This window comes from Sciurus vulgaris (assembly GCF_902686455.1).
Source record: "Sciurus vulgaris genome assembly, chromosome: 17".
NCBI classification, from domain to species: Eukaryota; Metazoa; Chordata; class Mammalia; order Rodentia; family Sciuridae; genus Sciurus; species Sciurus vulgaris.
In genome coordinates this window covers 40,944,684-40,968,700 of record NC_136478.1, presented here as the reverse complement: position 1 = coordinate 40,968,700, position 24,017 = coordinate 40,944,684, and the positions used below count along the sequence as shown (strand labels likewise).

The 24,017-nt window shown below is 35.7% G+C and overlaps 1 long non-coding RNA gene across 1 annotated transcript in view; it reads left to right on the top strand.

Moving 5' to 3' along the window:
- Positions 1 to 22,239, top strand: part of LOC306649161 — a 53,529-nt gene extending 31,290 nt beyond the window's left edge. The window contains exon 4 of the long non-coding RNA XR_013760581.1: positions 21,968 to 22,239. This is a non-coding gene — a long non-coding RNA (uncharacterized lncRNA). The remainder of the gene's footprint in view (positions 1 to 21,967) is intronic.
- Positions 22,240 to 24,017: the final 1,778 nt, after the last annotated feature.

Sequence of the window (24,017 nt, the reverse complement as noted above, 5' to 3'; positions counted from 1 at the left end):
CAAGCATTCCAGATGAAGGATCCTCAACCTCTAATGATTCAGAGAGAGGCAAGCAGAAAAATCCAGAAAATAGGGCATATGTCCCAGTCTAGCTCACCAACACCATCATTAAAAAGGCGTGTTCTAGGTTAGGAATAATTCAAAGGAGTAGTCAGTTGGATCGTACCTATGTGGCATAAACTACCTGTAAAGGACAATTGGGGAAATTTGAGTATACTTTGGGCATTAAATATCATTACAGTTTAATACTATGGCAAGATAGGTATTTATTTATTGGACAAAAACACTTTACCAAACTATTTATACAGTATGATCTTACTTTGATAAAAATACACATACATTTATGTATGTAGAAATAGATCTGGGAAGATATGGTTCAGGATTTTAACTGTAGTAATCTCTAAGAATTAGAAATATAATGATTTTGTTTTCTTTCACTTATCTTTGTTTTCTAATTTTCTACTGTGTGCATTGGCTGCCTTTGTAATAATAAAAGGTTATTTTTAATTGAAAACAGTTCTACATTCTCTCAAACTATCATTCCCAAGACAACCTTGCAGATCTTGAAATATGAAAGTACTTAGAAAGTATACCACCCATGTGCCCTCCATTAAAAAAATGCTCCAAGAATTTGCTCCAGCTGAATGAAGGGCATATAAATAATAAAGGACTCAAGAAATGGGAAGATGTAATGTAAATGAAAAGGCACAAAGCACTAGAAAGGAAACAACGTTTGTTCAGAGTAATTGTACTAAATATGACTATAAAGTTTATGGCAAGGAGAAAACAAGTTATTTAATGGAAATATTTAAATTCCACATATATCAATGAGGATTCGGAGACACAGAGAGGACAGCATGAAGGAAAACCTAGAAAACTTATCATTTTTCAAAGGGGTGAGCAGAGAGAGAAAATATGCATTTCTAATGTTGATAAATAGAGAAAAAGAAATTCAAAGACCATTTCAGTCCAAACTTGTGGATATAAAAATAAGATGTTTAATTTCTATATCAGTAAAGACTTTACAAAAGATTAAAAGAAAACTAGAACCACAAACCCAAGATAGAAAACATAGACAATAATCAGAAATAAAAATGGTAAGGGGACAAAAAGAAAAAAAGGACCACTGACATTAGATATGACAAAAATTCTGAAAGGGTTATTCTTTCTATAAGAATCTCTTAAAAGTTGTTTCCCAGTTAAATGCAAGGTGAATCAAATCTGCATTTCAGGAATGGAGACTGTGAGCTACCAGAAGCCTAAAAATATGAATCAAAATGCAATTAAAGATTTAAGTCTATATTATTGGACTAAGTGCAGCTATAAAACAAAATGCAAAAGAGTGTGCAAAACATAAAATAATTTAACAGTTGTTAAAACCGCAGGAAGAGTTTGGGTCTACCTATTTCTGAATGTGTTAATACATCTAGAATGTTGTGGGAGAACAATATTAATACTTCCATTTTACAAGGAGAATCTGAACATAACAGCGTATGTATGGTACCATCCATTATAAAAATAAAGCTAAGTGTGTTGTCATTTATTTATTTACTTGTATTAAGTTTATGCAAGTCTGACATCCTGAAAAGTGCTGTGTATTCTGCCCAATGGATCTTCCCAAACGGACCACAGCTGTAGGCAAACACAGTAGCAACGTGAAGAGCAAGACTAGGTCCCAGAAAGTAGCTCTGACGTCCTCAGTTGCTGCCCCCCAGGGGAATCCCTGTCCTGACTTTTGCTTAACATAAATCGAGTTGTGAATTCTTTCTTCTGGCTTCTTTCTTATGTTTCTAAGATTTATTCAGAGGCTGTCTTGTAGACTGTCTCCCTTTACTTGATGGCATTCCATTGTGAGAATACACCTCAATTTGCTTGTACATTCTGCCCTTGGTGGTCTTTGAGGACTTCCCAGCTTTTGATTGATATCAATGGCACTGCCATGAATATTCCAAGGCATTTTTTCCGTTAAAGATATGTGTGCATTTTGGTTGGGGATGTACTTGGGAGTAGAATTTCTGGCTCAGCGATACACACGTGTGTGGCTTTAGTAGACACTGCCAAGTAGTCTTCAAAAGAGTAGCAGTTTACACCACCAGCAGAGGAGGAGAGAAGCACTTGTTCTTTATACATTGGTGTTTTCTCTCTTTTCCATTTTAGCCATTCTGATGGTTTAGTGCATTGTACTTTAGTTTTAATTGACATATCCCTGATGACATTTAAAATTGACACTAATTAACATTAGATACCCTTTCATGTGTTTTATTGGTCATTTAGAGACTTTCTTTTGTAAAGTGTCTGTTTATGTCTTTGGCCTATTTTTTTTTTCTATTTTTAAATTCTTTTGTTATTAACTAGAAAGAGTCCCATATACATATTTTGATAAGAGCCTTTTGCTGGAGATTGTGTGTATGTTGGTGACTGTATTCACATATGTTGTGTGTAGATATGTGTCTTCTACCATGTTCTGAATAACTATTAAAAATTTTATTTTACTATTTTCATTAATACATATAAATCATACAGAAAGTGAATTTTATGGTGGCATATTTGCGCATACATAAGAATATAATTTGATCAATTTCACTCCACAGTACCTCTTGCTTCCCCTGGTCCTCTTCCTCTACCTTATTGGTCTCTGTTCTAATTTCACAGAGTCCTTCCCTATTTTTTTTTTCTTTGTAGCTTCCACATATGACAGAAAACATGATATTTCTCTTTGAGACTGACTTATTTTACTCAAAATTGTGGTCTCCAGTTTCATCCATTTTCCTGCAAATGACATATTTTCATTCTTCTTTAGGACTGAATAAAACTCCATCATACAATATATACAGAGTTACATGTATATGATGGAGATTTATTTATATAGAATGCTTATATATGCAATGGCCATTCTAATTTACATTTCAACCGACAGTGTATAATGGTTTCTTTAATCCATATTGTATTCTCCATGCATGTCATTTTAACTGGAGTGAGATGGAATCTCAGTGGAATTTTGATCTGCATTGCTTTGATGGCTAAAGATGCTGAACGTTTTTCTTTATATTGTGGGGCATTTGTACTTCTTCTGAGAAGTATCAATTCATTTGCTGATTTGTTGATTGTGTTCTTTGGTTTTTAATGTTGAGATTTTGAGTTCTTCATAAAATCTGGATATTAGTTCTTGGTTGCAGGAGTAGCAGGCAAAGATTTTCTCCCATTTTGTTGGTTGCCTCTTCCCTCTGTATCCTTTGCTGTGCAGAACTTTTTACTTTGATGCTATGCCATTCACTGATTCTTGCTCCTATTTTTTGAGTTGTAGGGGTCTTATTCAGGAAGTCTTTGCCTGCATCTGCATGTTGAAGTGTTTCCTTGTTTTTTCTTTGGACAGTTGCAAATTTTCTGGTCAGGATAGTAAGATCTTTGATCCATTGCAAGCTTACTTTTGTAGAGGGTGAGAGGGATGTAGTTACATTCTTCTACATATGAATATCCACTTTTCCAAGAACCACTTGATAAAGAGACAGGCTTTTCTCCAATGTATGTCTTCAATGCCTTTGTCAAGAATCAGATGATCATAGCTGTGTAGGTTTGTCTCTGTGTTTTCTATTGTGTTCCTTTGATGTGCATGTCTGTTTTTACGTTAGTGCCATGCTGTTTTAGTTACGACAGCCTTGCAGTATAGTTTGAAGTCTGGTATTGGATGCCTTCAGCATAGCCTTTTTTGCTTAGGATTGCTTTGTCTATTCTGGATCTCCCCCCACCCCCCATATGAATTTTAGGATTGTTTTTCCTGGTTCTGTGAATATTATCACTGATATTTTGTAGAGTTTGCAATGAATCCGTAGGTTAGTTTAAGCAATATCGCCATTTTAAACCACTTCAATTCTACCTATCCATGAACATGGGAGTTATTTTCATCTTCTAGAGTCTTCTTAATTTCTTTCCTCAGTGTTCCATAATTTTCATTGTAGAAGTTTTTAACCTCCTTGGTTAGGAGTATTATCAAGTATTTTATTTTTGTTTTTTTATTTAAGCTATTGTGAATGGGATTGTTTTACCACTTTCTTTATCACAATAATCATTATTGATACCTAGGAAAATTATTGATTTTGGTATGTTGATTTTATATCCTGCTACTCTGTTGAATTTGTTTATCAGTTCTAGAAGTCTTCTGGTGGAACTTTTAGGGTCTTCTAACTATAGGATCTTATCATTTTCAAATACTGATAATTTGATTCTTCTTTTCCTAATTGTAAGCTTTTTATTCTTTTCTCTTGCTGAATTGCTCTAGATAAATTTCAAGTAGTGTATTAAATAAGAGTGGTGAGTGGACTTCCTTGTTTTGTTCCTGATTTCAGTGGAAATGCTTTCTGTTTTCCCCATTTAGTATGACACTGGCTTTGCGTTAGTCACATATAGCCTTTATGATATTGAGGTGAGTTCCTTTTATCCCTAGTTTATTCAGGGTTTCTATCATGAAGGGGTGTTAAATTTTGTCAAATGCTTTTCCTGCAACTATTGAGATGATCATGTGACTATTGTCCTTGGTTCTATTTATGTGGTGTATTACATTTATTAATTTGTATATACTGACCTATCCTTATATCCCTGGAATGAAAATGATGTAATCATGGTGTATAATCTTTCTAAGGTGAAGTTGAATTCAATTTGCTAATATTTTATTGAGGACTTTTTCATCTATGTTCACTAATGTTAGTCTGTAGTTTTTTCCTTGAAGTATATTTATCTGATTTTGGTTTCAGGGTGACACAGGTTTCATAGAATGAGATTGAAGGCATCCTTCCCTTTCAGTTTCATAGAATAAATTGAGGAGTATTGGTACAGTTCTTTTTCTTTCTTTCTTTCTTTTTTTTTTTTTTTTTTTTGTGGTGCTGGGGATTGAACCCAGAGCCCTGTGCTTGCAAGGCAAGCACTCTACCAATTGAGCTATATCCCCAGCCCAGCCCCTTGGTAATAGTTCTTAAAATATGTGATAAAATTCATCTGTGAATCCATTATATCCTGGCTTTTCTTGATTGGACTATGATAATTTTTTATTGTTTAAAACTCTCTCTCTCTTTTGTCTCCTTTAAGAATTCTTTGTGCATTCCACACTTACAAGACATTTTACTCTCAGAGTTTTACTGTTTAAAATTTTTACATTTAGAACTTCAGTCCATTTGTAATTGATTTTTGTGGATGGTGTGAGATAGGGGTCCATATAAATTTGTCTCATCTGGATATCCAATTGGTCCAGTATCATTTATAGAAAAGATTATACTACAGAGTTCACTTTTCATAAACAAAGTGACTGAATATTTATGTGGTGTTTGTTTATGTACTTTTGTTTATCCCACTGGGTTTCTTGGTCTATCCTTGCACAAATATAACATCAATCTATTTATCATAGCTTTCTTAAAGGTTTTCATACATGGTAGTATGAGTTCTTCAAATTTATTTATCTTTTTTTACAAGTCTCTTAGTAGTTTTAGGTCCTTTGAATATTCATATAAATTTAATGACCATCTTGTAAACTTTCACACACACACACACACACACACACACACATACCTGTTTGTGTTTTAATTGGGTCTACAGCAAATTTATAGAGCAATAGAGCAATGTTGGAAGATCGGTGACTTTATTAAAAAAAACTTTCATTTATTTAGGTTTTCTTTAGTTTTGCTCAATAATATGTTACACTTTTCAATGTAGAGGTTTTGTACATTTTTAAAAGATTTATTTCTAGGCTTTTATTGCACTTTGATGCTAATGTAAGTGTTGATAATTTTAACACTATTTTCTATTCATTGCTGGTATGTAGAACTAAAATTGATTTATATCTAGTACCTTTGGTACATTCTTTATTCATTTGAATTGTCTACAGATTCTTTTAGATTATCTTTGCAAATCATGTCACTTATAAATAATGATTATTTGCCCCCTTTTTAATCTCTGTGTTCTTCATTTGCTTTTCTTGTTTCATTGCATTGGCTAGAACCTCTAGCAAGTACTGAGTAAAGTTATAAAATTGGGCACCCCTTTTCTCATTTATAATTTCAAAGGGAAAAATTCTGAATCTTATCAAGTAAGCATATGTTTACTTTGGTCATGTTTTCAAGTTAATGCTATTTATCAGATTAAGGAAGATGTCTTCTAGTTCTAGTTTGCCAATCATTTGAATCCATATATTTCCCTTTTATAATCCAAAGATAATAACTTGTAGAATAAATTAAAAGTCAAAAGATTTATGTTTCTAAATAATGAAAATAAGATTCAAAAATAGATTATAATGACAGACTGCATTAGCTTGTTTCATCTCTGAACATCAGATCAAACACACAGTAGCTTCTCAATAAATATTTGTTGAGTGGATGAATGGAATTCAACTCATTCCTGGATCAAAACATAAATTGAAATAGAGACTTTAGGAGAAACAACAAAGCAAATTGTCAGAAGAGGTAAGAATAAAGGGAGAGGCCAAGGTATGCTCGCAATATATAAAGCAAGAGAAATTGTATGTGAAAAAGTGAAATGCAAGATGAAGTCATTTACTAGACTGTAATTATCTGACCTTGATAAAGGATTCACTTTACTATGAAGCCAGAGTAGTCATGAACTTTTATACCCCAAATAACAGCATCTGAATATATAAAGCAATTATAAAAGTTGCTATGGGAAAACTGAAATTGCAGTGGACAATTTAAAGAAACCATTCAGTCTTAGACGAATCAAGAAGTATATGAATAGGGATATAGAAAAATTGGTTATGGAATTCATCTTTGTTTTTGTAAAATCAATCTTGATTCATTAGGACAAATGTATAGAATACACAAATGGCTTTAATGACCTTAAAATGGTCACAGAGCATGTAAAGGACATTTCATCTTCGTGACCTTTGCAGGTGTGTGCAGTGGCTTCCCTTAGCAGCTGCAGCTTTGCAGAGCGAAAGATGAAGTGAAGAGGACTTTCCTTTTTCAGAGTGAAATGAACAGTTTGTGCTCTTTTTCTCTTAGATCCAGTGACGATGAACAGAGAGAAGTATAAACAGACAAGCCAACAAAACCTCCAATGAAAAACAACTAAGCATGACCCACTATTTTTTTTTTTTTTTGTACCAGGAACAGAACCCAGGGGCACTTAACCACTGAGCCACCTCCCCAGGGTCTTGCTAAGTTGCTTAGGGCCTCACTAAGTTGTTGAGGCTGGCCTCAAACTTGCAATCCTCCTGCCTCAGCCTCCACAGTTGCTGGGATTATAGGTGTGTGCCCCACACCTGGCAGCAAAACTCTGAAAGAAAGTAAAATAGAAAGGAACAGGGGGTCAGGTCTTCAACTAGGGTGACAAAGTGCTCTGAATCAAAGGTAGATAGGACTATGCTGTGGATGACTTAATTCAAAATAGAGCGCCGACCTGAACGAGCAAGGAGAGGTTGGTGAGGAGGTGGGGCCAGATGGCCTGAGAGGTTCTTGGCTCAGAGCCTCTCAGCCAGAGGACAGGGCGGTGTGATTGCTCTAGAAGCAGGTGGGTTAGCTGGACATCGTGCACGCTCTGTGGATACTAGTTGACACCACAGTCTCTGTCCTTCTGGCACACGCTGGGCGGAGTTGGGGTTGCTGGAATTTATTTCTAGGGTTGAGATGAAGTGGGCCTCACCAGCCAGTGGACCGTGTTACCTGGGGAAATTCTAGGTTTTTCCTTTTGAACGAGAACGCAAGCGACTGGGTACTTCTCATTTCAGTAGGAATGAGGTGTCTTCCGGCAGCAGGATTTACCCATCTCCTCAATACCTGCCTCACCTAACCAAAGCCGGTCACTCAAAGTTCCCCGCCATTTTCTGCCTCCCAAAGAAGACGTCCAGCCAGAACCTCTGCTCAGGAATGAGACCGGGCTTCGCTGATGCAATTAGAGAAAGTCAACCATCCACCCATCCTTCTTCCATCTAAGCAGACAAGCAAGGTTCCTCAAGGGTGTGTGTGTGTGTGGCAGATAAATGAGAAATAATCGTATAAGAAGCAGGATAAAACATACCTTCTAAAGACATATTCAGTGACAGTCGAGAGAAGATGTTACATTCAAAGAACTGAAGCCTCCGGAGAAGGACCACACAGGAAACAAGAAATATCTTAGAGATTAAAAACAGGATCTCCCATAGAACAGGAGCAATAAAAGCACTGGAAAGAGGAGAGACGATAAGAGAGAAGAGAAACGAAGGATCAGTTCCCAAGAGGTCTAATCCTTATTTTGGGGGAGTATAGCTAGAAAAAAAAACAGAGATGAAGATAAGATAGAAAAAAATCACAGTCAGGAAACAATCAAAGAAACTTCCCCCAAAGGATAGTCGTCTTTATATTGAAACGGTTCTTGGAGTTCTCACAACAGTAATGAAGAAGACATCGTGGCCGGATTTATCACGGAGAAAATCCAAGGCGCTGGGAACAGGAGATGTAGAACGGGATTGGAAACTGCACGGGCTCAGTACGGGTGTACTAATATCATTACCATAAAAAATTAAAGAAAGGAAGGAGCCACCTCATGGGAAAGATGAGATTCAGACGGCGAGATGAGATTGCATAAGGAACACTCAGATTCTAAAAGATGATGTTTTCAACACTTGGAGAAGAGAAAAATAATCTGACCTGAACTTCCATAAATGGTTTAATGTCACTCAAAAGTGAGGGTTGGTTTAAGGGCAGAGACCCAGAAAACTTACTGCTAAGGGCTCTTTGTAAAAATCAGCTCTTTCAAAGTAAAATTTGCATACAATCAATTTCCATTGTTCATCTAACAATTTGATTAGTTTTAACATATACTCGATCATGATACTGAGCAGTTCCTGCACTCCAAAAGCATCTCCTGCCCCTTGGCAATCATACCCGCTACTCCTTTTTCATTTCAGATTTTCACATAAATGATACCATGAATCCTGACCTTTCCTTCAGAATGATGCTTTGGGATTCATTCATATTGTTTAGTGTATGAATAGGTTATTTCTTTTTCATTGCCATGTAATATTCTGTTCTAAGAATATAGGACAGTATGTCTTTCTACTTACCAGGAAAGGAACATTTGGGTTGTTTTCAGTTTTGGGATGCTATGTATAAAATTGCATTTGTATACTGGTCTTTGTGTGAATGAAGGTTTCGTTTCTTGTAAGTCACACCTAAAAGGTGTCACACAGTAAATGTATGCTTATAAGTAATTACCACACTATTTTCCAAAGTGTGTGTTGCATTTTGGATTCCCATCAGCAACTTATGGGGATCCTAGTTACTTTCTATTTTTGGCAAGACGTGGCATATTTTTTTAAAGCCATCCTAATAGGTATCCCATGTTTCTTGCTGTGGTTTTAATTTTCATTTCTGAAACAACTAATGATGTTGAACATCTTTTCAGATGTCTCTTTGCCATCTGTGAATCTTCTTTGGTGAAATGGCTATGCAAAGCTTTGCTCATATTTATTTGTTTTGGTAGTGGGGCTTTCACGCAGAAGCACTCTACCACGGAGACACATCTGCAGCCCTTTTAAATATTTTACTTAGAGACAGGGTCTCACTAAGTTGCTTAGGGCCTCGCTAAGTTGCTGAGGTTGGCTTTGAACTCATGATCCTCCTACCTTCTCTCCGATCAGCTGGGAACGTAGGCATGCGCCACTGCACCTGGCCTCATTTTTATTTTTATTTTTTATTTTGTTTTTGCATCGAAAGGGTTCCTATTATATTTAGGTCTATTTCTATATCACATACTGATTAAAAAAAAATAAAACTGTCCCAGTCTCACCTTGATTTTTTTTCATTTTAATTTGGTGCTGTTGAAGCACCAGTTTTTAATTTTAATGAATTATAATTTAATCTTTTATTGGTCTTTATTTCTGTTCATTGAAAAAATCTTTGCCTAACCTAACATCACAATAACTTTGATTTGTGTTTTATTATAGAATATATAAACTTGGTTCTTACTTTTAGTTCTTTTTTAAAAATTTTAAAATTTTTAAAATTTGTTTTATTTGTTCTAATTTGTTATACAAGATATTACATTGCATTTATACATTTTGATAGACATACATAGATTTTTCTGATTATACACATTGCAGGATCACATGGGTCATGTAGTCATACATGTACATAAAGAAATAACGTCTGTTTCAATCTACTATCCTTCCTGCCCCCCGCCCCTTCCCCTCCCTAATATAAACTCTATTCTTCCCTATTCTTACCTTTAGTTCTATAATTCATTTTGAGTCAATGTTGTGTCTGGCATAAGCTCAATTTATTTTCCATATACATGGTCAATTTTCCCAGTACATTTGTTAAAAAAAAATCCTTTCCCCATTGGATTTTCTCCCTACTTTTGTCAAAAATCAATTGAGCATGGTCATGTGAGTGTGGTTCTAAACTATTCCATTCTGTTGAGCCGTAAGTTTATTCTTTGACCCATACTTATTGCCTTGACGGCAGCCGCTTTATCAAACCTTGAAATCACGTAATTTGATTGATTTGAAGTTTGACTTTGTTCTTCTTTTTCAAACTTGTTCTAGTTAATCTTGGTCATTGTATTTGCATGTAAGCCAAGGCATATTTGCATAGACATAAATACAAGAGGTTTGCTAATTTCCCCCAAAATGCTATTAGCATTTGTTTAACATTGCATTAAATCTGTAGGTTGGTTTGAAGAGAATTGATAGCACTTTTGGATTTTTTTTTGATCCATGGATATGGAATCTCTTCCCATATATTAGAATTTTCTTTACTTTCCAATTGTATATTTTGTAGGTTTTAGTCTATAGATTTTGCACATATCTTGTTAAATTCATTCTTTTGTATTTCATATTTTTGATGTTATTGTGCTTGATATCCTTTGAAATTTCAATTTCTAATTGTTTATTGCAAGAATATAGAAATCCAGCTGATTTTATATGTTGAACTTGCACATTATGACTGCTAGTTTCATTTATCAATTTTAGCATATTTCTTATAGATGTCTTACAATTTTCTACATAGATGATTATTTAATTACAAAATAGACAGTTTTCTTTCTTCTTTCCAATCAGCATCTTTTTCTTTTCTTTTTCGTGCCATATCTTACTGAGTAGAACCAATGTTGAACAAATGTGCCGACATTCTAGGCCCTGTCTTTTAATTTATCTTAGTATAAAATGGTCAATGTGTCATCATTGAGAGGTTGAAGATGCTCTCTTCTGTTCTTCTTTGGTGACAAGTTTTTATTGTTATTGTTTTTGCTATTTTTTTTTACCATGAATAAGTATTGGATTTTGCATTTTTGCATCTATTGAGAATATCATGGATTTTATTATTTGGTTTGTTAATACTGTAAATTAAGTCGATCGACTTGTTGAAACTTAACCGATCTTTCATTTTTAAAATGTATCCCACTCAATCATGATGTTTTGTGTGTGTGCATAAATTATACACATACATACACATTACTAGATTCTATTTGCTAAAGAAATTATTACATATTTGAGGAAAATCAGCCCATAGTTCTCTTCTTTTGTAATATTGTAATGTTTAAGCTTATCCTCATTCCTAAAAATGTATCTGGATGTTCTCCGGCAACATAAGGAACTAAATCAAGAAGAAAAAGTAGACATGGATTTAGGGGACAGGAAGATATTGCACTGACCTCAGGTACCAGGATGGTAGCTGTGCGGTTATTCAGGTATTTTAAAAATGCCTGAATTAAAATTTAAAAATTTAAAAAATTTTAAAAATACCTGAATACCTGAAAAAACAAAACAAAACAAACTGCCTAAGTAGTTTATTATAGGGGTACAACAGACGAATTTGGGAGGGAAATATCAGGATGTCACAGAATAAAGAGTATGATCAAGAGTTTTCTAAAAATAAGCAAGGTAAAAGTGAAAGGTGTCTTGCCTAGCACGGTGGTACATACCTGTATTCCCAGTGGCTTGGGAGGCTGAAGCAGGAGGATCGTGAGTTCAAAGCTAGCCTCAGCAAAGTAGTGAGGCCCTAAGAAATTCAGCGAGACCTTGTCTCTAAATAAAATATATAAATAGGCTGGGATGTGGCTCAGTGGTTAAGCATCCCTGGGGTCAATCCTCAGTGGTATTAAAAAAAAAAAAAAAGATAAGGGTGTCTCAAAAAACAAAACGAAACAAAAACAAAACAAAACAACTGCAATTGTAAACTCCAGGAAAAAAAAACAAAAAACAAAAAACCAAGACTTAAACAAAACAACAAAAGTGAAAACTGCAAGAACAACATATATTCAACAAGAAGCCAGGGAAATTTCTCCATGGTTTTAACTAATTAATGCAAAGAAGTGAGACTCCACTTGACTCTATTACTAGAAATGCTCTTCTCTGAATGATCCAGACACCTTGACATTGGTGTTCTAAGAAGGAAATGGAATTCTGACACATTTTTTTGGCCTTACAAAATATTTACACTGTGACATTCCTTTGTGATGAATGATTTTTAGGTTTTAGAATCACCCTAAGGACAAAGTATGGAAGAATTGACTAATTGTAGGATCCAAAGAAAAATACAAATATAAACCCTCCTGACAACGTAAAAGCTTCAGTGCAGCTGACTGAAGGTGGTCGTGATGGTGGTGGTGGGGGGGTGCGCGTTGTAGAAGGAAGAGCAAGGGGTCCGATATCGAGTCAAGAGGCAACATCAAGCCATCAAGCACTGATGTAATAGGAAGAGAAGATGTAGTAGGCTACTTAAATTTCTAAAGGAAACCAATGGAAGAACCAACAGGAATGTAATCCTCAAATATGGGAAGGGAATAGGAAGAGGGAATATATGTTACCTGCATTTTGAGATTTTGTCTAGCATCATTCAACCGGTCAGCTGCAGGCAACCGGAACCTTGATCAAAGAACAGACAGAAGATAAGACATTGAGCAGGTGGAGGATAAGAAATTCGACAAAAAAATAATAATGCCACTGAATGTAAAAAACTGAAATGGCAAAGCAGAGAATCAGCACCGCAGAAACCTCAGTCTGAGAGCTGGGGGGAATGGACAGATTCAGATCATCTTGGAGGATGCAGAGGAAAAGTGAAAAAGAAAGAAAAATGAGAAAAAGAAGGACAGAGAAAAGGGTCAGCGGTGCAAGCTCACCCTAGCCGCTCGTGGGCTGTCTGACCCCGAGAAGGTAAGAAATGAAACCCAAAATAACTGGCCATTGTACAAACAAGAAATCCTGAAACGAAGAAAGGATGGAATTGACAGAAATGACCGGGTTTACTGTCTCATAGAGAGTATGTGCAAAAATGCCCGGTGAAGCTACTAAAAACCAAGGATGGATCATAGAACACCCGACTCTGAAAAGTAAATCAAAAAGAATTAACAATCTGGGCTTGGCCGGAATTTCCTTAGCCACGTCAGATCCCTGAAGTTCTGAGCAAACAGGTCAAGACGTTGAATGGAAAAACATGTGACCTTAAAACACTCTATCTAGTCTCCTCCTTTTTGTAAACATCTACAGATCTTAAATAGGAGGGGACTCAGGTGACCGGTCACTCATTTGTCAATGAAGAGTCACAAGGAACCTAGCAGAATGTTTTTGGAAAGGACCCATCAAACAACCAAGCCACAGTGAATTTCAGCTTTGTGTGTATCTATAAAGCACTCATTTAAAAACAAAAAGATCAGTAAATAAAAGGAGGACCAAGAGAGAAGAGGGAAGGAGAGAGGAAGTACTGGGGATCGAAGTGGAGCAAATCGTATTCCATGCAGGTCTGATTGTATCAGAATGAACCCCAATATCATGTACGACTGTGATGCACTGATAAAAGCCTAGGAAATAAACACATGCAGGAAGTAAATAACAAAGATTAAAATGGAATTAAAAACCATCAGAACATCTTGACTTGGGAAGGGTATGAAATGAAGACAGTTCCCGAGATCATGATGATAGTGTGCTGGATCTTTGTCTTTAGGAGAAAGAATTCGAAAAGCTTGCTTCATGTCTGAAATTGGTAATTGATCATGCAGGTTTAGGGGTTTTATTTAAGTTTAAAACATAACCACCACTAGAAATATAATCTAATTGTACTACATTCAAATTACCAGATGAGGGGAAAAAATAAAACAGAAATTATAAGAAAAAGAGGAAGGAATATTAAAAAGAGAATGCAAAAAAAAACCCAGTATATCGAAGTTAGAGTGAACATAGCTGCTCAAGCAATAAATACTCAATCTAATAGATAAACACTCATGCTTTTCCAAAACCTACAAGTTTTTCATATGTTGTATTGAGGAGAGATTCTTAACATGGAATGACCCAGTCTCTGAAGGTAAAATTTTGGAAATACAATAGAGATGGAAGCAGAAATAAAGTAGGGGTCACTACAATGATATCTCAGTGACTTCTGTGCACAAATAAATGCTGATTATTGATAAATTACAGCCCTGAACAACACAGCTTCTGCCTCACACATTGCTAGTGGAAATATAAAATAGTGTAGTCACTGTGGGAAAGAGTTTGGCAGTTCTTCCAAAAGTTAAACATAGACTTACCATATGACCCAGTAGTTTTACTCCAAAGTATATATCCAAGAGAATTAAAAACATATGCTCACACAAAAATGTGTGCTCGTGTACACACAGAGGTATTATTTATGATAGTCCCAAGTGGAAACAATCCAAATGCTCATCAATCCATGAATAGACAAATAAGATGTGGTACCATCCATACAATGGAATATTATTCAGCTATAAAAAGGAATGGAGTGAAGACACATGCTGAAATATGGGTGAACCCTAAAAACATTATGCTAGGTGGAAGACGCCAGACAGAAAAGGCCACATGTTGTATGATTCCATTTATATAAAATGCAAATCTATGGAATATAATAGGAAAATCTATAAAGACGGAGAGTAGATTAGTGGTTGCCAGGGGCTGAGGGGAGAGGGTGGGTGGAGTTAGTACCGGCTGTTGATGAGTACGGGGTTTCTTTAGGGTGTGATGGAGATATTCTGGAATTAGATAGTAGCGGTAGCTGTACGATACAGTGACCACACCAAAACTCCGATCTGTACCCAGTAAAGTGGTGACTATTACACCAAATGAATTATATCTCAAAAAATAATAAAAAAAGAGCCGAGATTCTGGAACCTGGGTTGAAGAATGTGTCAAGATTTACTGTCTGCGTGGCCTGGAGAATGTTACTGAATATTCGTGGGTCTCAGTTCCTTATCTATATAATGGGAATGATAATACCTATTACCTAGGTTGCTGTGGTGATTAAATGACAATATTGGTAAGATGCTTGGAATACTTACCAATATGTAAGGATTGTTACATAAACATTTTTAAAAAATGGGTCTAAGGGGGGTCTCAGAGTAATGTAAGTAACAATTCAAAATAAATAACTGTCATGGGTAGTTTTGCACAAAATTTCAAAGCTTCTATAAAATTGTATAAAAGAAAAGGGAGAAATGAAAAAAGAAAACCCAAATGAGAAGCACAGTTGGAATAATGCACATCTCTGAGCTCTGGACTCACCAGACGGACCAGAGGAGTGTGAGCTTTGAGACTCATTTCAGCTCCTCGACGTCCACCAGGGGCCTTCCCACTGTCCTTCTCACGGGACACACGTGAGCCCATCAAAATGTCAGATGAAAAAAATTAAGAGACTACATGTTGTGGTCTTTGATCAATTTAAGAATCGTATCAGCAACTGAGAACATGTATGTCTTTGCTGTCCTGACCATTTAGAAATTAAAATAATGATACTTATCTTCAAGACAAGAGCAAATCCTTGGAATAAAGATACAATAAAAAATGGCAAATATAGAATATCATCCTCTTGGTAGTCACTGAGCAGAAAATTCTTATCCTCTACCCTTGGAGAATAAAACAAAACCCAAAAGACGGTCAATAAATTCTGGATTCAAATTTTAAAAAGGTGATTAAAAAGCAAAAAATCAAGCCTAAACCAAACAGAAACAAAACAAAACAAAACACTAATGATGTTGAAGCTTACAATCAGTGACTACGAACTAGAAAAATAATGGCAGTATAACCTAAGAACTGGCTTAAAATATTACAAAGTCAGTATAGATACGAAAAAAATAAAGTGCAGTATTATAAGGAGAAAGGAAAAAACACAAACAAAATAATTGAAAAAAAAAAAAAAACAGAATAGACCACTTGATAAAATTCTGATACAAAATCTTTGACTTCATGAATGAAATGGAAAAGTTTACATGGAAAGATGAAGATAAACCTGGATTCGAGAAAGAGAAAGGTTGAAGAGACAATTGTGGTACAAATGGAGAAATTTATTAAAGAACCATTGTCAAATAGTTGTAGGCCTAGGCATTTCCCTTTCATTTGAAACGTCAGTGATCATCCATGAAATCAAGAGTATTCTCATAGCACACCTTTTAAAGGGCTGGGGTTGTAGCTCAGTGGTAGAGCTCTCACCTACCATGTGTGAGGTGCTGGGTTTGAGCCCCAGCACACAACCAGAAAAAAAAAAAAAATACATCTTTCAAAAACAATAGCTGACATGGGACTTGATAGCAGGGCAACCAAAACATTTTTAATAGAATAAAAAGATCTGGGTATCTTCTATCACTAGTACTTAACCTTTAACAAACTTTAGAAAGCTCCTCCTGATTTTTCTGGTGAAATAGTTATAGAGGTCTTCTTCCCTCAGATGATTAACACGTATGTCTCTCTCAAATAACAGCACCAATGGAGATATTTAAAACATTCTTTAGAATCGGTAATGTGACTCTATTGATCGATGATTGTATTTAACATGATTCGGGATTGTGGAGCCATGTATTCAGGAAAAAGACATAAGAATAAGTATTGAGTGATGTGATTGTCTATCGTAAAGTGAGGCAGTCAATTCAAAAACTGTGAGCATGGAAGCTTTGATGGAGGAAGATTTGTTGAGCACAGACTTTCTGTGTGGCACTGGAGATGTAGTGATGAGCGGGAGGGAGTCCCTGCCCTCCTAGAGTGGGCAACCCAGCTGGGGAAGTGGAGAGTAGCATAGAAAACCTGGCAAGTGTGTAATATGATGTCCGGCAACAAAGGCCACAAACACCAGCCAACAGCACGGAGGAGGATAGAGATGCTGACCTGGGTAAGGAGGGCAGGGGAAGCTGCTTCCCTAAATTCCTTTCAACATTAATAAAATGCCAGTTGTTTTAATCAGCTTTTTCGCTGCTGTGACTAAATGACCTGACACCAGCACAACTGTAGAGGAGGAAAGGTTTATTTGAGGACTCACAGTTTCAGAGGTCTTAGTCCCTAGAAGGCCGGCTCCATTCCTCAGGGCTCCAGGTGAGGCTGAACATCATGGCGGAAGAGTGTGGCAGAGGGAAGCAGCTCACATCATCAGGAAGCAGAGAGAGAGCGAGGATGGGAGAGAGAGAGGGACAGAGAGAGACTCCGCTCTCCAGATACAAAATATATAGCCCATAGCCACGCCCCCAATGAACCACTTCCTCCAGCCACATCCCGCCTGCCTCCAGTCACCACTCAGTTAATCCCATCAGGGATAATTCACTGATTAGGTCAAGACTCTCACAACCCAATCATTTCTCCTCTGAACCTTCTTGCATTGCATTGCATGTGAACTTTTGGGAGACATCTCGCATCCAAGCCATCGCACCTGTCAAAATTCTGATGCAATTCCTTCCTTTCTCCATCTCTCCATTCCTTCCTTCCCTTTTGAAATGGATAAAAGAATCAAGAAGTTGATCTGTGTTGTGTGTTGGACATGAGCTATCCCCCCAAGCTCTTGCTGTGAATGCAGGAATATTAAGAGGTGAAAGATGAGATGATGAGAGTTGCCACCTAATCAAGCCACCCTAGTTTGCAGAGACTGACTGGGTGGTGACTGTAGGTGGGTGCCTGGGGGAGGTGGGTCCTTGGTAGCATTCCACAGAGGGGTTCATCTTCCCTGAGGACCTTTCCCTGCCCTCTGCTTCTCAGCTACCATGAAGCGAGCAGCTTTCCTCCGCCATGGACTTCCACCATGACGTTCTCATCACCTTGAGCCCAGAGCAATGCAGTTGGTTGACCATAGACTAAAACTGAAACTGTGAGTTTCTTGTGAGTCACAAGAAACTTTTTTTCCCTCTAAGTTTTCTTTTTCCAGGCATTTTGGACACAGCAACGAAAAGCTGACTAACATAATCTAGAAAAACAAAATGGGAAGGATAGAGCCAAAAGTTTGAAGAGAGTTATGTAGGTAGGTAAGAAGCCAAGTAAATGGATTACATTGAGATTTTTTTCAAATTATATTATTAAATGACAAACACCAAAATGGTATGGTACTTTCTCTATGAACATAATGAGATTTATGAAAACTGAGTATGAGCTCAAAGTTTGTAAACCAGTGGAGTATATAAGAAGTGTGGCTGTCCTAGCTAAGGCAGGTGTATGTTCTATACCTTTTCAGCAGAACTAAAAATGTCAATACACATTAACAACTTTATTTACTCACATATTTCATTTTAAGTTGGATTTGAAATTTCATGTATCTCAGGTACTGCACTTAATGAATCCAGTGATCAAACCCTTGAATGAACCACATGGAACTCTGAATTTAGTACATTGCAGGTGGACGTGAACAAGCTTTTGAAGAGGCCCATCCTCCTGGCAGGCCTATAATCCCAGTGACTCAGAAGGCTGAGGCAAGAGGATTGTGAGTTTGAGGCCAGCCTCAGCAACTTAGTTGGACCCTGTTTCAAAATAAAAAGGACTGGGGATGTAGCTCAATGATGAAGCATCCCCTGGGTTAAATCCCTAGTTCCCCACACCCTAAAAAAGAAATTCAATCTCTGGAAAACATGTGATTTTCACAGACATTATTATGTAATGTTTTAAGGTTAAAAATGGATGATGAATGTTTTAAAATACATGCAGAAATTACAAAATTGTTTTAAAATTCTGTGTAAATAATTGCTGAGGGAATTGTCATGATTCTCATAGAAAGGAAACTGATGTGTTAGCAAACAGGCAGAATTGTCAAGAAACCACTGGAGTTTGAGAGCTTCTTTAGCTATAAGGTTGATTGAAAACGATACAGAACTAACCTTGTACTTTTATGTTAAAGTGGTAGATGATGTTTGCTATAGATAAGACTGATTTTAGAATTTGATTACCAAAATTTAGAAATATACAGCAAACTACACTTAAAATTAGGAAGTAATTTCCAAATTAGGAAAAAAATTTCAAAATAAACAATGATGCTTTAATAATCATTATATATAAAGTTTCTTTAATGAATAAGAAAAAAACACCAATTCAAAATTGGACAAAGGGCATAAATTGAGCCATCTTCAGTTTCTCCTTTCCATTATTTGCTTTGGTTAATTAAATGCTTAAATGCACAGGATTAATAATATTGACTAGTGGTCTATTTATATTCAGTACTTATTTTCCTATATTCCAGTAAATTATATTTTCTCATTGATTGATTGTTATAAACTCTTCATAGTTTGTCACTTTTAAAACTTAGTTGATGGTGTTATTCTAGAAAGAGAATGTTTAATTTCTATGTGGTTGAAGTTATTATTTCATGATCAGCTAATTTTAATTCTATCCATTTCCTACATTGAATTTATTTGTGACATATATTCATTACTTTTACTTAGAAAAATAAACAATGAAAATAAGAAAATTATCATGTGATTTTTGGTTTAAAGCTTTTATCTTCTAAAAAATATGGATCACAATTATAATCAACAGAATAAAAAGTTATGGAAACCACTGAGGAGCAAAATTTGTGGGATGCTCAAAGTTGAAATTAGGAAAAACTGTAGTCCAGATACATTTATTATTTAATCTAAAATTGAAAATATAAAGCAACTAAGTACTAAATGTAAGATATTAGAAAAGAAACCCCAAGTCAAGAGTAAAAAAGAAAGGGGAAGGAAATAATAAAAATAAAAACATTAATATTTAATGTTTAATGTGATCTAATATGTATAATCAATATTTATTATATGGTGAATTGAAACATTTTATGATACATATGTTCAAGTATGTGCTTAACATTGCATATTCTATATGAAAAAACTATATATTTACTTAGAAACTAAAAATAGTCCACAAGTCAATATTAGTATGTATATATTCCTAATCCTTTATTTTAAGCATTAAATAAACCAAAGCAAAATAAATTATTTTCAAGAGCAAAAATAAGGATGGAGAAGAATTGATAGATAAACTTAAGCTTGGTCCTATAAAACCATAGATAAATTTCTGATATATTTAGCAAGAAAATGAAGATAAAATTCTCCCTCAATATTTAAAAAAAAAAATGGGCTTTAGTGTAGCTCAGTAGTAGAGCCCTTGCCTAGCCTGCCCTGGGTTCATTCCCTGATACCACACACACACACACACACACACACACACACACACACACACACAACTCTAAACAAATAAAAAATGAATAATTAAAATAAAAATATGAGATAATGGGTGCAATTTTAATAAAAAAAGAAGATGCATATGAACTGGTTGTTTTTAAGAAGAAAATATGTATTACATAAAAGAATCCAAGACTATAGAACTCTTGAACAAATAAATAAGAACTGTTTCCAGTTACCAACAGTTTACTTCCAACAAAAAAGCAAACACAAGATGCTTTCATTAGAAACATATTTTTAAAAATATAAACAGTTTCAGAGCACAGTTACCTCTAAAAACACTACTTAATTCATTTTATGAAGTGGTAACTCTAATGCTACAGCTGGACAGAGACAGTTCAAAAATGGGAAACTCATTTTTCAACAAATGTGAAACTATTGATTGAAATATGATAAAAAATATGCAGTAGAACACAACAATGATGTCTTCTAACTTTTTTCCATTAAGTAATTCGAGGATAATTTAATGTTAGAAAATATATTAATATATTTAAATATATTTAAAATATCAGGAGAGAAAATTTACACCCATCTTCTATTGAAATGGTTGGTAATAAAATTTAACAATTGTTCCCAAGAAACAAAATCCAAAAGCTAATGGCTGTTAGTATGATAGAAATGAGACCTTCTTTATTAACAAAGAGGCTTTAACTCCCAAATGAACAGCTGAAACATACTTCAGAAAGAAAAACTAGAGACATTTCTATTTAAATATCAAAGGATTCTCACAATATCTGCCATACTTCACAGTTTAAAAAAAATTTAATGACAGATATCAGTTGTACATATCGGTAGAGTTCAGTGTGACTTTTCCGTACATGCACTGATCAAATTCAACCTCTGTTTTCACCCGCCACGTCCTTCCCAATGTCTCATAATATCTATTCTACTTTCAGGTCCACGTTTTTTAGCATCCACATATAGGAGAGACCATGCAGTACTTATCTTTCTGTGTCTGGCTTATTTCATTTAACACAATGTCTTCTACTTCCATTCGTTTTGCTGAAAATGACAGGATTTTATTCCCTTTTATAGCTGAACAATATTCCATTTTATATTTTTGGCACACCTTCTTCATCGATTCATCCACTGACGGGCACCCAGGCTGAGTCCATCTTAGTTGTGTGGCGAGAAACACGGACAGGCAGGCAACTGCTTAGTAGGTTGATATCATTTCTTTTGTCTATATACCCAGAAGTTAACACAATATTAAAATTCTGGCCAATGGAGTAAAACAAGAATAATTTAAAAAAAGAGGATCTGAAAGTAGATAACACAGTTAGTGTCAGTTATGCGGTATAGACTTTTCTCTCTGGAGAATTCACAGAAAGAACCTGAAAAATGACTTCTCTGCTAAGTGAGTTCAGAAACAATGCTTGGTCCCAAATAAGAACATAATAAAAAAGTTAGAGTTTTTCTATAATGATTTTTGAAAAGTACCATTCATGATAGGAACAGAAACATAATGTACCTAGCATGAAGTTCACCAGAAATGTGTTAAAAAAAATAGGAACTATAAGTGGAAGAATGTGATCTGCTGTTGAACTAAAATGTTTACAAACAATATAGTTATCAATTCTCTCGACAGGATCTAGAAGTTTAATGGGAGCCATATAAAAATACCCATGGGACTTTGGAGGAGGTGGTGCTTTATAAAATTGTTCTGAAATTCATCTGTTACTTTAGAATTGCCAAGAACATTTTGGAAAACATGGAAGGAGAGGGACTGGCACTCCTGGGTAAGCAGTGTGCAATGATGTACTTGCAGCTTTGTGTATATTTAAGCAGTCTGGTTTAATTGCAGAAATAGACAGATAAATCAATGGAACAGTACAAGGAGAGCTGAAGCAGGCACACGTAAATATGAATTTCATATAAGATGAATGTGGCATTTCAAATCAGTGGGGAAAAGGTGAAGAATTCCATAAGTCAAATTGGGTCAATTTGCTGACCATGCGGGAAAAAAAAATAGATCTTCGCAGCATAACATGCGCTAACAAATTCCAGATTGATAAAATATTTAAATGTGAAATTTAAATCCATAGGAAGATTTTAAGAAAAAAATATGAATATTTATCTGAGGCCATGGTGCGTGGGTACTTTCCTAAGAGTGCACGTGAAGACTTAATCCATAAAATAAAGGACTAGTGGATTAAATGACTCCAAAATAACAAAAGTCTCTATGTCAAAATGATCCTAAACAAAACCAAATATTGGACCACAAACTGAAGAAAAACATGTGGTGTGACAAAATTGTTTAATATCCTTTTTTAATAACAAATGCTTGCAAACCAGTAATTATGTGGCCATCGTGCAAGAGAAAATAGGCAAAAAGTATTAGAAGGAAATTGTATAACAAAAAATCACAGCAGCCAATGATGTAAGAAGAAAAGTTCAACCTTACTGGAGATTAAGGAATGACAATTAAAAGGACTAATATATTCAATGCATTTAGCTCAATGCTGGGAACACAGAAAGTTCTAGATAAGTGTTAACTCAGTAGGATGATAATGATAATGATACTTCCTTCAGATGATAATGGTGTGTGGAATAGTGATACAGGGATTATGCCGTTGGTGGAAGGATAAATGGATACATTTCTAAAGTGTGATTTTACAATGCATGGCCAAAAGTGTTAGAAAAGCAAATTTCTTTTGATACGTTGCTCTTCTTCATGTATTTATTCTAATGAAATCCAATGAACTCCTCTTTAAGGATTTATTTCCAGAATGTTCATTACAGTATTGATTGTAGTAGTTACCATAAAAATTGTGTATAATAAAAGACTGGTTGACGTACAGAACATCTACATGGCAGGAAACTGTGGTGATTAACAATGACGTTGCAGAAAACAATTTGCTGACAGGGGCCCATCTCAGTGTATCAAGTAAAATAAATACCATGGCAAAACGCATATCTGTATGCATGGAAGAAATTAGCAATTGAATGCAAAAGTTATCGGTGTCTACATCTGAATGCTGGAACATGGGTGATTTTAATTTTGCTGTGTATGTTTGTATGTAAGTGCATTTTTTCAACACTTTCTACAAAGAGTGTGTAGCAAATTTGCAAGCAGAGAGATAAAAACCTCAGTGGTAAGCATGACTTTTCAGTTTTTTAAGACTGCTGGGAATTTGGAAACTGGGAATTTGGAGCAAGTATTTAGGGATTGTCTTGTAACCTCCCCATCCTGAAGTCCTTACTAGCAGAGAAGAGGGAGAACCGCTTGCTGGGCAGAGTGGCAGGAGCCAAGCTGTGTAGCTGGCGGGTGCTGAAGAGGGTCTGGAGGCTCAATCAACTTGGGACACAACGTGTGCTTTGTGGTGGAGGAGTCCAGTGCATCCTTCTTCATTGACACCGTGTCAATAGGAGCAGAGGCATTAGTGGTACACACAAAGGGTTTGAAGCGCAGTACCCGAAATGCTTAGCTGACTCCTTGTGCTTGAATGACCCTCCATGGCAGTCGGACCTATGTGCCCAGCTATCCCCGGGATCGGCTTCCAGACAGGAGCCAGGGAGCCAGCCCAGCACATCCCTTTCTGCAAGTTGATCTCTATTCAGACCCATGAAGATTTCAAATAAAACGGCTTCCCTTCCAAGACTTCCACATGCATGTTGGATAACAGGAGAGTGAAACC